The 15,565-nt window shown below is 19.0% G+C and overlaps 1 pseudogene; it reads left to right on the top strand.

Moving 5' to 3' along the window:
- Positions 1-6,664: 6,664 nt before the first annotated feature.
- On the top strand, positions 6,665-10,344 carry LOC133665762 (protein maelstrom 2-like; annotated as a pseudogene).
- The last annotated feature ends 5,221 nt before the right edge of the window (positions 10,345-15,565 follow it).

Genomic DNA, 15,565 nt, shown 5'->3' with positions numbered 1-15,565 from the left:
GACATGACATAATAATTTAAATAATTCTTATGATTTATCATGAGATCATTTATCATTCAATACACGCGCTCCGCACATGTAACGACTTATACGGTCCATTCATCTTTAAGAAGTATATGTATGTAATATGAAATATTTATTTATGAATTGTAATTATAAATAGACAAGAAGATCATTAGTGTTAAAATATACATTTACAATTATTTTATTAAAAAAGTTTAAATTATTTATGTTTTAAAATTATCAATATTATGTATGTGGCATGTATTTCATTATATTTAAATATATATTTATTTGTTACGATATCTATCAAAGAGCATTTCATCTAGCTATTAGTTTGCTACCAAATCATTATAATAATATTGTTGCGGATGCATTATCGATTCGAATGTTATTTATAAAATTAATGATATGCTGAATTTGGCAAATTACTAATTTATCATATTCATTATGTCTATAGTTTAATTAATAAATAAAATTATTGTCTGTATGTACATGATGATTATTTAGATATAGTAAATAAACTTTGATTGCATATATTGTAAATGTTTTATTTTTCTGATTAAATTAATATTGTTTGCAACTAAATATTTTTTTTTCAATATTTTCAATATCTTTATGTAATGAATATCTTTTCTAAATTTTTTTTTAAATATTCATTTTTTTCAAGTTTATTATATTATATTCTTATTTTTAAATAACAGAAGTATGTAAATTAAAGTTTTTTTTAATTCACCAACAATTTAATGAATATACTTATTTATAGGAATAGCTATATATGTAGCTATTTATAGGAAAATAATATATTACACAACATTAATTGATGTAGTTAACCGATTTCATTACATGCATTATGAAAGAAATTTTAAAACATAAATAATGTATGTTCATATATTTGTACAATTTAGATGAATATTATGAATTTAAAATCGAATAAGAAGAAAAATTAGTATTATATATTTTGAAATACTGATATGAAATAAGAAAATGCAAATTAAAATATTTTTTATTTTTAATATGAATAAAATAAATTTTCGTTATTAAAAAACATTAAATTTAAAAAATATATTAAAATATATTATTAAATAGCTATAGTTATATTATACATATAGTTATATTATTACAACTTATAAAATCATAGTTATATTTGTATTATATTTATATTATATTTTAAATAATATATAAAATAATATTTGAAATATGACAATATTATATTTTAAATACATGAAATGTTTATTTTCCAAATGAATTCCTCAGTTATATATTTTTGTTTTATTTTTATCTATTAATGACTCGGAGTAGCTAAGTTATTAATTTTTATTGAATCGCAAAAAGATAGATAAATACTTTGAATATATATGAATATTTGAAAAAATATAATTTTAACTGCTTTTGTATGCATTACTTTTTTATAAAATGTATAATTTTTAAATTTTAATTAATTCTTAATATACTAATATATAATTACTTCGGCTATATTAAACTATTAGGCATTATTTATTTATTTATTTATAATATATTTTTTGTTGGTTTTATTATTCTGTTATGAAATATTAAATATTTAATAATATTGTGATGTTTATTAATTATTGTATAATTACTGTGATGTGTCATTCTTTTATAGAAGAAAACATCGATATTTTACATATTTTTTTTACAAATGCAGTAAGAATACAAAGAAACGCATAGAAAAATGTATTCAGAAAGGGTAAAATCAAGTGAATCTAAATTTTTTATTGTAAAAATCAATAATTCACTTAATGTTAAATAAATATCAGTTGAAAATTTTTCTTTCAAAAAACAAATTAAAATTGTTATCACATTTTGAAAGACATTTATTTATACAAATTAAAAATTTATAATTACAAATTACAAATTAAATATCGCAAAATTCAAAATCTACAAGAAACAGATTGTTTATTGAATTTTGTAATTAATTTTTAATAAATATTATGAATAATTATAATTTTTATAGAAAAATATATTGGAAAATGAATAAAAATTTAAAAATGATTATATTATATTATTTATATTATATTTATTATATATTTATATTATATTTATATTATATGATATTATATTATATTTAAATAATTGTTGTATATTTAAATAACAAATTTTTAAATACAATTTAAAATGTTTGATGTTATATTTCTGATAACATAATATTGTGTTAGAATTTATAGATATATAATATATTATATTAATATATTATAGATATAATATAAAAAAATCACTGCAATGGTTTGTAATAATATATATGTATTTGAAGATATATAGATTATAATAAGGAAATCAGATTGACTTACCGATTATTATTCAATTTTCTGATTTTTCTTTTGTATAATTTTTAAAAGTTTTTAAAATTAAAGAATGTATAGTGCTGAATATAGATTTAAATATACTTTTTTAGAAAGATGTTCTAAAAATATAGAATATGTATTAAGATTAATTGAGAATTCTTGAATTTTTCCTTTGCAAAAATTTTTACGATTTTATGAATGAATTATTAACAAAAAATGTTGACCAATCGCAGAGCATGTGGACTAGATGAGCACAAATACAAATGTCAAAGAAAATATTTTATATAATAAATTCTTTTTATTAATAAATAATTATATTAAATTATATCTTATTTCGAAATAATGAATATATTAATTAATTGTTATTCGTATCAGATAAATAAATCGAATTTATTATTCAAAATTAATAATGTCAAATTGTAATAACAAAAAAATAAATAATATAAAACTTTTATAATTTTTCCAATATATGAAAGAAGAAAATAATATACATTTGAAATAAAAAAATTAACAATTACATTTTACATTAAATTAAAAAACAATTGACAAAATAATTAAATAAAATTTGTCACTCACAGAAAATTCAATTCGAGCTAAAATTCCAATTTTTTCTTAAATTCCAAATTCTTAACAGATTTTTCTTGATAGATAACAATTAAATACAGATGAAACATCACCGAAAAGTGACACATACGAAACGTCGTTAGATCAACTTAGATATCTATTATTCATTTTCAATTATACGAATTATTATCAACTATATGATCAGCTATAATCACTCGTAATCCAGAGATTTGAATTTAATTTTTCTTCTAAAATATTAGATTTTAATATTAAAAAATTATTATTATATTAAAAAAATTATTATATTATTATAAATTATTATTATTATATAGTGTATGTTTTAATATATTGTATAATATTTTGTATTTTAAAATTTTGAATTTTATTTAAAAAATATTAAAATAATCTTGTTTTTTATTCAATAAAAATATTTTTACCATTTATTTTCAACATTTTACAGATAGTGAAAAATAGGTATTATAAATCTTGATTACAAACTATAACTTGCAATCTTAAATGCGATAAACAAATTTTAAAAAATTTCTTTAAAATGACAATCACTTTTATTATGTTATAAACTTTTATTTCATAATAAAAAATTAAAATAAATTAAAAAAATTTTTATTGAATAAAAAAAGATTATTTTAATATTTTTTAAATAAAAATTATATAATACATAACATGATACTATAGTAATAAGACTATTTAATTACTATTGTGATATACTTTACTATTTTTAATTTTTTTAAATTTGTTTATATTATATATTTTTGTTATTTATATTTATTTTATTATTTGTATATTTATATTTGTATTCTTATATTAATTATTTAATTCATTATGAAATTTTATAATATTATTATAAAAAAAATAATATAAAATGCTATTATGCTATTTCTATTCTATTCTATTTTTATTTTATTTTTTTATAGAAATATATATATTTAATATACGTATATTATGTATTATGTAATATTTATATTTATAATTATTATATATTTATATATTTATATTTATATTTATTATATTTATTGTATTGTATGTATATATTTTTATATCTTTTTCACATCTTCCAATTGTGCTTTTTGATATCATTATAAATATTTTCATTATTACAATTACATTATATATATATATATATATATATATATATATATATATATATATTTATAATATAATATATATCATTTGTTGCTAATACTCCCGTTCAATGTTACAATCTATATTTTTATAATTTTCTAATATTGTTGTTTTTGAATGTAAATTCCATTGAATTAAATGAGATATTTTAATATTATTTTTTTTTTAGTCTATTTCGATTGAATGTTTTTACAGAGTTAATCATATCTATTTCGCCATTTGATGATTGCATATTTTAATCAATTTTTTATATATATTCGATTCGACTTTATTATTGATATGTACGCATTATTTCTCGGTCACGTCATTTTAACATCATCGTTCTATTCGCGATATTTTGATATTGTGAATAATATTTTTAATTATAAATAAATTTTGTTTTTAATTGTTATTTAAATATAGAACAAGAACAAAAATAACGATATTTGATTCTGGCTTTTAATTTTGTAACAAAAAGAGAAAAATAAAGAAACAATGGATATTTAGATGAAGCTTTGCATTTTATTGCCTTTATATTTTTAAATACACATTGTAGGACCAAACTAATAATTAAATTTCTTGCTTCGTTTCATTATTTATGTTTAAAAATGATATAATAGAATAATACAGTAACAGTACAATACAGTATAGCCTTAAAGTTAACGACTGCTTCTGCATAATATTTTAAGGCTGCCTATACTATATTGATGTGCAGTGACAGATCAAGACGTTGAATAAATCTTTTTCTTATAAAAAAAAAAATATTGATATATTTATTACATAAAAATCATTGACGTTAATATTTATCTTATTTCAAAAATATAGAGTTTAATTTTTAATTTTATGATTTAAAATTTACATAATATTTAAGAACATTAAAGTCAAAATTTCTTTCACGATTTTCACAAGAAAACACAATACAGCAAAGTATTGTCATTTCATTACAAATTGTTGCATTTATTATATGATACAATTGATAATATGATAATATATCTTCGACAGATATCATAACAAGTAGTATATTTTTTAAAGATAACATGTAAGACTTTCTTTATTAATAACGATAAGTAATCATATCTGACGATTAGAGCACGATGTATTCATGAATTATCTAATTGTCGTATCCTGCAATCAGAGTACGACGTGATCACCATTAGACTCTACTTGCAAGTAATGATAGGTAATTGTATCCAGTGATCAGAATTCGATATATTCACAAACTATCTAATTATCGTATCCGGTCGTGATGTGATCATCATGAGATTCTATTTTCTATAACGCTTGTATCCTCAGAAAACCTTAGTTAAATTAGGAGGATTACAATTTCCGGTGGAACACCAATAATATTGCGATCAATGGCCATCTGTCAATGGTGACGTCCCCAAGTTAAAAAAAAATTCTTCGTTTAGAATAATGATACAAAAATCTCAAGACAAGTAGAACAGAACAGTATTTTTTGTATAAATCTCTTCGAACAGTGCTAGTTATCGTCAAGTCAATTATATCTGGAATATCTTATCCTTAGGATCGATCCAGCCAAACTGGGTCACGTCAAAATACACAATTATAAAAGTCGACTAAACTCCCGAAAACGGCAGATCTCCCAATATTTATTCAGATCCAAGAGAAGTCTATAAACAATAATAACAGGAAGATCTTTTTTAGGAGGAACTTTTTTGAATAAGTTGTTTATGTAATCTCACGAGCAGTGTGTAAGTGTTCATAAACAAAATTAATTATTATATAAATTAATTATTATACTATTAATATTTTCTTATTTTTTATTTTATATAGATAACATAGATAACATGGGATCGATATTATTTGTTGATTCTATGTTATGTATAATATTTATTAAAAATATAAAATAAAAGATTTTTGATACGCAATAACAATAAACATGTTGGTATATTTAATTAAATGTTTATTTTTATATTATTTCGAGATCAAAATTACTACAATAATATTAATGCTTAATTATTCAATTAGATGTTCTGATTTTATTATAATTAATTTTTAATGATTTTCATTAATTATATAATCTTTACTATAACTTTACATACTTATTACTGCGTAACTTCATTCAGATATATTATTCCTATAATAGTCCATCTAAAATATAATAAATAATATTGCAATTTAGAAATATTAATAACATTTTTCATAACATTTAAAAGTATTTATTCTCTTCTATTATTTTTATTACAGTTTATGTGAAATTGTTAGCAAGTCTTTTGTTTCCACTCTCTTTAAGTTTAGTCAAATTATATATGCAAAAAGTTACTTCATTTCTCTTCTAATTCTATATAATAAAGTGTGTCCCAAAATTCACACAGAAGAAATAATTTTAAGAAAACACAACTTTATAATTAAAAGTTGTAAATTTTTTATTGATTTATAAAATATAGAATTATATATAGAATAGCATATTGGATAAATGGTTTCCACGGCATTGTTGGCACATATATACTTTTTTGAAATTTTCCATGATCATTTTGCACAAATATGGCTGAATTTGATACAGCGTTCAATTTCCTCCTTCAAGGCATAGATAGTTGTGAGTTTGTCGACATAAATCTTAGATTTTAAAAAACCTTAAAGAAAAAAATCTAACATTAAATCGCATAATCTGGACGGCTAATTTTAATCACCAAAACGGGAAATTACACGATCAGAAAATGACTCATGCTGTAATTGAATTTTTCAAAACATGTCCACATCCATATCTTGCAATTTAGGTATAAAAAATTGGATTATTATATCGTGATAGCGAGCATCATTAACTGTTGTCAGACGCATTTTCAAAGAAGTATGGTCAGATGATGCCTCCAGCTTAAAATCTATATCATACAATGACACATTGTGGATGCATTTGTTTCTTAACAATCATTTGTGGATTTTCTGCCTCTACAATTTTGTCTATTAAGTAATCCATCAAAATGAAAATGAATCTCATTGCTGAAGATGATTTTGTTCGAAAAATCAACATTCATTTGTTGTTGTTCCATAATCCATTTTATTTGCTGTACATGGTTAGGCTTTAGTTCTTGAATCAATTGAGTCATTTGTAAGCATGAAGATGTAAATCTTTTGTAAAAATATGCTAGAGAGTTTTTCGAAATATCCAGTTCTTGATCACGGTGTTGAATTGATGTCCTTGGATTCTTAGCAACATTTTCACGAACGAAGTTTCGATGTTTTATGTCGAATGATTTGTTGAAGAACGGCTAGATTGTTTAAGATCATTAATTGATTCATTCTCCCTAAATTTTTTAATTAATCTCTTCACAGTTGATGAAGTTAAATCACTATTCCGACCATATTTTATACGAAAATTGCGAACTGTAACTACCAAACCTTCATTATTTTTAAAATTTTGCTCAACAATGAAAATGTTATTTTTTCATGTAACACTCCATTCAGAATTTTAATAATTCTGAACTATCATTTTTTTTTTCGTTTTTTTCGCAACACTTTACCGCACAAAATTCAAATCTTATGTTAATTTTGGAACTTTTTATTTGATTATTTAATTTTAATTGCATCTATTTTCAATCTTAATGGTATTTTCAACTTCAATATTTCATGATATTTCAACATTTCAACATATATATTTTTAATATTATTTTCAAGATTAAATTGTGCAAATGTAAATTTTATTCAATAAAATTCATACTTATTAATTGCTATTTTTCTTTTGTAGAACCAATCTACATGCATAAATATAAATTTAAAATTTTAATATATATTAATGTTAATGAGTAATTAATTACTATTATTCAAAAAAATAATTTAAAAAATTTAAACAATTTACATTAATTTATAATTAATTGATATCTTTCATTTATTAAGATTATATGTATATCATATATCATATACTATATAAAATACCATGATATCATATAAAAAAACAAAAAATATATTTTTTTTTACTAGAAATATTTTTATCCTTTATATTATTAACCATTTTTTAACAATAATGGAAAATACATTGATTAAAATAAAAACAAAAAATTATAAGAATAGAAGAAAGAAATACTAATTAAAAAAAGTAAATTATTAAATGATATTTAAAACATCATTTTTGAAAATTATTCATCCTCAATTTTTTTAAAAGAAATACAATAAAATAATAAATCTGTTTTATATGAAAAATCGTACATAAATCAATATGTTATAAGACATAAAAAATTCATAAAAAAAGTTACAGAAAGTTATGTTTCTTAATTAATTAGATTAATTAATTAGGTTGAAAACACACTTAAAAAAATAAAATATATATTTTTTTCTCATACCAATTATTTCATTTTCTTAGATCATTTATAATGCAAAGATGAAAGATTGGTTAGTCAAAAAAATACAAACCTAATTTATTTCTGATAAATTTTTAAGTAAAATATTACGTTACACGACTAAGAAAAAATATTTATATTTTCATTATCTTTATGAGCGTTTGTTAATTGTATTTTTATTTTTATATGATATGATATGTTAAAATCATTTTTATATATTTTATTTTTTTAATTCATATTTAAGAATTTGTAAAATTTTCTACTTATTCATAATATACATATGTATAAAAATTTATCTTGCTATTTATATATATTTCAAAATTAAAAATATAATTTAAAATTTGAATTAATTTCTTCGAATTTACTATTAACAAATATCGAAACTATACTACAGATATATAGATATTATAAAAGTCGATTGAATTCAAAAAAATCAACAATCACATGGCTAGCATTAACAATTTATAATAATTTATAGAATACGTCAAAAAATGCACTTTATTTCTTTATAATTGATTGGCAAAAGCGACAACAATGGTGTAGTAAAACTTTCAACAGTTTAGAAGATATTATAGCGAATCTGAAATATAGTGAAGAAGGGAAGGTAAGATTTATATAATTTTTTTTAAATATAATTTTAGATAATTTTTATTAATTTAATTTAATTATTTATTTAAAGTTAATGACTATTTTAAAGGATTATATATTCATATATATTCATGTATTTTATTATTAAAATATTTTATAACTTTAATATCATATTAACAAGAAATATATATTGAATTTATAATTTTTATAATAATTTAATTGAATTATAATTGTTTTTTTATAATTTTATATGTAGAATAATAGAAATAATAGAATATTTCTATAAGAAAAAAAATTTATATTGCCAAAACAAAAGATAGCAAGATTAAGTTCAAGAAAATAAAAGGCCTACAATTGGAAATTTGTCTGAAATAGAATTAAATGCAAAAAGAGAAGAAAAAAATGCCAACAAGAAATGCTAGAATTCATTATATTAATAAACTCTGTTATATTATGAGTTATATTTATGATATAACAATATATATTTCATATATTAAATTTTTTAAATTACTTTTTTGAAAGATCTTGATTAATTTATTTAATAACATTATTATTTATTATATAAATTGTAAATTGATTCTATAAAAGGGAAATAGGAATTGACAAATATGAATTTTGTCCAGAACTGCAGAATTTGTAATTGCACAATTTAATCTTAAAATTGATATTAAAAATATTTATCATAAAGTGCTGAAGATGAAAATATCATTAGGATGAAAAAGAGATGCAATTGAAACTAATCAATAAACATATTAAATCTTCATAGAATTGAAAAAGGGGCAAAGTGATTTTTTATATGTTTGATCAATTAATTAAATTATTAAAAAGAAATAAGATTGAAAATAAATTTCCTCTATTATTCACTATAAAAATTTAATTTCTATCATAGAATCACTATTAATAAAAATGATTAGCAATAAGAATAAAGATTAATAAATATTTTAAAATAATATAAAAAATATTATTAATATTTTGCAATTGTAATAATATTTCAAATTGATCAGTCCATGATTTTTTTAGTCTAATCAATAAAAGGAACATTTTTATTGAAGCATTGCGAAATACTGTAATAAATATGTACAAAAGATAAAGGGTCGAAGTATTCATTTAAAATTGCTGAAAATAAATTTTTAAAAGATTTTATGCAATAAACATTCGAGTATGATGTAAAAATAAAAATATTTATACATCAAAAATATTTATAATAAAAAAAAAATAATAAATATTTGTAATAAATTATATCTTTTTATTTATCTTCTTCTAAAAATAATTTTTTTATGCATTTTTTGATGTAGTTTCATAAAATTAAGATAAATCTCAATATTGTAATAAACTTATAGTGAAAAAATGGGATTTCACAATATGTGATTATTGTTATTAATATTTGAATTAATTGAAATCTGCATCGAAATAAACATTATTTTTACAAATCTACCAATCAATATATGAATATACAAGAACTTATTAATATTGATAATAATTTACATTGATAAAATATATTTCATAAAATATTTGATCAATAATAAAGTTCTTAAAATAAATGGAATAAACAATAAATCATTGATTTTTATCACATAAAAATTATGTCCAAATAATATTATTTCTATTTTAAATATTTTTTAAATGTAATTTATAGATATCTAAAGAATACAATAACAATACATCAAATTATGATTAATGACGACGTAACAAGTGTAAACTATAACACATAATTAGGAATTAATCATTATAAAGTTAATATATTTACTTTGTAATTCAACTTTGTAATTCAAATAAGCATTAATATTACTATAATTATTATTAATTTCGAAATAATATGAAAATAAATTTTTAGTTAAATATGTCAACACGTTCATTGCAAATATCAAACACAATACGTAAGCATTATACATATGTTTGGATATATTTATATGTTTATATTATATATATCATATCTTATATTATAAAATAATATTATACGTAATATATAATTAATATAATAGTAATTAATATATATTATTAATTATTTATATATAATAATAATTGATATAAAATAATTTTTATTAATAATTTTATTAAAATAATTATATTAATCATTATATATTAATAAAAATTATTTTGTAATATTTCAATTCAAACTCTTATTGAAATGTACGAAAATATTAATCCAAGAAATTTATTAATGCAAGAAAATATTAATGCAAGAAAATATTAATCCATTAATCCGTGTTGATTTTTTATTAATTTTATATTAATGATATTTATTTCTAGAAATTAGCTTCAAAAATATTTCAAAATACTAAAAAAAGAATAATTAAATAGAAAAATAATTTTAATTAAATTTTTTAGTTAACTTTTAAGTAAATATTATTTAATTTTTTTTAATTTTTAAAAATTTAATTTATATAGTTTCAGTAAGTATAATTAGTTTTTTTTTTATATTTTATATTTTTGATTACTAAGAAAAGAGCATATATAATGATTTTTTTCTTTATATTTTATTTTTTATTAGAAAAAAAAGGGATACATTATAAAAAAAAATTATTAATATCAAATTATATTCTTCTTTAGGGAAAAATTTATCAAATTTCAATTTATTATATTTGAATGTATTTTATTAAAAATTTATTAAAAATATAAATGAAATAATTTTTTATTTTTTTATGGAGAACATAATAAGCAGAAAATAATAAGCATGGATAATTTTGATATATTTGAATTTTTTTAATATAACAAATTTTTAAGCAGATTTTAGGATACTTTTTTATGGATAAGACTTATATAATTTATGTATAATAATTTTAATAAAAAATTACAATATTTTTTCTTTTCTTTCTTTTTTTTTTATTATATTTATGACAAGAAAAAAAAATAGAAAAGTATATATCAAATATATATATACATATCAATATATATAAAATATAAAATATAAGTTTATATAAATAATATTTTATTATCTGGCTATAAATTAAAGTTTCAATTATTTTTTGATAATCTTTATTTTGTATATATTTGATATCTAAAAATTTGAAATACATAAATAATTTTCATTATTAATGATTTTATTTAAAATAAGATAAAATGTATCGAATTAATTGATATATTCATTTAATTATTATTATACATATTATTATACGTTGAATTTATTTATTCTTAACATTCTGAAAAAATAAAAAGTGAAAGATATTTTTAATACAATTTTTAATACATTATTTTTAATACAAGATTAATACAAAGAATAAATAGATGTTTCTGTATTTTAAATGCATTTTAAAAAAGAAATAGATTTCATTAGATTTTAAATTAAAAATCATAATTTTGTTCCTGATTTGAATTTTTTTTGTATATTTTGTATATTTTTTATATATTGAATATATATTGTTTTATTTTGATAATGTTTGATTTCTAAACTGTAAGTTTCTAATAAATGAATAAAAATCAATATTGATGAAAAAAATAAATAAAAAAATTGTTTTAAGTTATAAATAATTTTAAATAATTTTAAATTAAATTTTATTTAAATATTGAAAACTTCTATAAAGAATATATTGATAGTAGATATATACATATATATATATATATATATATAGCATATGACCATTCTTCAGTATATATTTTAAATTAAAATAATATCATATCATCGTTATAAAATCAAATATCTAACATATATGGATTTAGCATAATAATGCGTACTATTTTTGAAGTATTTTTAATAATGCAAAAAAAAAAAAAAATAAAAGTTAATCTTCTGTTTTCCTTTGTTATTAATTCGAAATCAATGCTATAGATATTAATAGTAATTTCATTTACAATAGATAATCGATATAATAAAATCTTTTATAGTTACAAAATTTTAACTTAACTTTTTGATTAAGTTCTTGAATTTATGTAAAATGTTAACGATTATTTTTATTTAAAAATTAATAAAAACTACTAATATACTATAAAAAATACTATATTAAATACTATACTAAAAAATATATTAATATTAATACCAATATTCACTTTTAATTCATTTATTAATAAATTTTTTATATAAAAAAAAAAGAAAAGTTCTTTTGAATTTACAAAATTCTAACCTAACTTTTCTAACCTAAATTTTTAAATTTATAGAAAGATATAGTGATTTCAAATTTTTTTCTTTAATAGAATATATTAGTTCTAACTCATTTTTGGAATTATGATACATAGTAATAAAACTAATTTATTACAAAATTTGCTAACAAGTTTTATTGTAAGACAAAAACAAGCAAAGTTCATATGTTAATGAAAGTTTATGTTTATCACTAAATTCACAATGTTCTTAAATTCGAGATTACAAGTTTAGAAGAGTTCTAAAAGTTTAAAGATTAAATGTTAAAAAGATTTCCAAAGTTCTGACTTCAAAAGTTCAAAAAATTCTGAAATTAAAAAAATTCTCTTAAAACTCTCGTATTTTTTAAAACTCTTTCCATGTTCATCTCGCGAGATCACGAGTTTTTGGTAAGCTACATAAACGATCAATAAAATTATGAAGTTTTTTTATTGAATGATACCTTTAATTTAAGAAAAATTCCTAGAATGAGATTGAGGAGCTACATCACCCACAGAGTTTGTTATTTCCTAGAAAACTGATTCGGAAATGTTTGTAATAATTGTAAAATTCAAGGATGTTGATTTCTGTTAAGATTGGAATGGCTAAAAAATGTTGTTTCAAATTCCAAGACTTACGTTGATATTCTAGTCACGACGAATTGTTTCTAACAAATATATAAAGTGAAGAGTAATTTTTATCTCGTAAACGGCATTATCCTTGTAACATTATTCTATACTCTCTGAATAAAATATAAGATAAAATTAAAACTAATAATTATTATGAAACTTAAAAAAATTCACTATGATTTGATATTTTTTATTTAAATCAATTTTTGTACTTTGATAAAACCATGATGACTTTGTTATTATCGCAACTCTGATGGCGATCATATTCTTTGAGATGTATTTTCTATTACTATGTTCTTGATGATTGAAGATGGCCATTCCAAATTTCCGCTTGTCTATTTTATAGTTGATGAAAAAAAATATGAAAAATGTTTAAAAATTATTTTCAGAGTCAACATCATTATGATCATTGACAATGTAAAAAGTTAATTAAATTGGTTAAATAATAGTAAAATAATAATTTAATATATAGTTATATATAGTAATTTAAAATATATTTGTCACATTTTACATGAAATGGATATAATAATATTTTCAATTTATTTATAAAATTACCGAAAGAAAAAAGGAATTCATCTCACAATTCAAGTTTTCATTATTTAACAAACAAATTTACGCTTTCTTATTATTCTTGGAAGAGAATTTGTCATTGTCATCATTTCGCTTGGGAAGAAATTAATCAATTGAAATTCTTAAAATTATACCACTTAAAATTTCGTTTATTTTATTAATTTTTTTTTTTAATAATTTATAATAATATAATTTTGAAAGAATTTTTAAAAAAATGTTCATTTTGCAATTACTCTTGATTCGCTTAATATTAATCGTTTTAAAATATCATTAAATTCATATGAGAAAATATTACAATTGACATAAAATTAAAATCTTACAAAAACTTATCATATAAAATTTTTAATATTCTTTATTTTCATAATTATTGAAAAATAATTTTAATTTTCAATATAAATAGCGATTATTTATTATTATCATTATTTACAGCCAGAGAATTTATTTTCTACAAGAAGCGATGATGAAGAGGCTTTTATGTGTCATCCTTAATCTAACCACTCTGACAAAGATCTTCAGTCCAGCAATGGAATACAGCGTTCTCACTGATCTTTTTTTAGATTTAGTCTGACCAAACATGAAGAACATTTACGAAATAAGTGATCATTAAATAGGATCAGAAACTTAGATATTCGAAGACAAGACGATTTTTAACTTGAAGTCGCAGAATAATTTCGAACTAAAGTGATTTTCATTTTCTCGCTGGATCATTTAATAAGAAAGAAATTGCCAGATGTTGTAGAGCGCCGTGTTTTCTGAATGTATAAAATATTGTTCTGAATGTATAAAATATCTTGTAGATACTAGACATTGGAATTGTCAACATTTTTTAACACTCTATGCGCATATATCCGCTTAAAATCCTTGGGTACTCTGAAAAGCTAAGTTTGGATTTAGATTAGTGATTATGCGAATATAGAATTGGTTTTGGATTAATGTGATGTTTAAGCTTTCGAACTTATTTTGTTATTAACTTGACATTGATTTTGTTTTGATATCTTCAAGTGTAAGTTTTGATATCTAAAGTTAAAGTATGAATTAAGAAATGTATGAATTATATATAAATGTTTTTTTATACTTTCTTTTTATAGTTAAATATAAGCGTTACAATATGCTATTTTAAAATATTAAATAGTTGAAAGTAATTTTTGAAATTGGTTTTTATTGATCAATTGATATTAATTATATGAAAATAAGTAAATAATTAGTAAATTCTCTACATAATTAAAAACTCTATATATCTTTACAAATGGTCTTAATAATAATAAGAATTCAAAATTTTACTAATTCTCATTAAAGCACAGGCCATTATTGACCCATGTTTTTGATAGCATAAATATTCAAATATTGATAGTTAAAACTTAAATACAGATCAAAAGCAACTATAAGTTGTCAATTTTATTTTAGACACATTAAATAAGACTCAATAATTAATTCTTTATTCCAAAAGTG

This window comes from Apis cerana, linkage group LG3 (genome assembly GCF_029169275.1).
Source record: "Apis cerana isolate GH-2021 linkage group LG3, AcerK_1.0, whole genome shotgun sequence".
In the NCBI taxonomy this organism is placed as follows: Eukaryota; Metazoa; Arthropoda; class Insecta; order Hymenoptera; family Apidae; genus Apis; species Apis cerana.
This window is presented reverse-complemented; position numbering and strand designations above follow the sequence as displayed.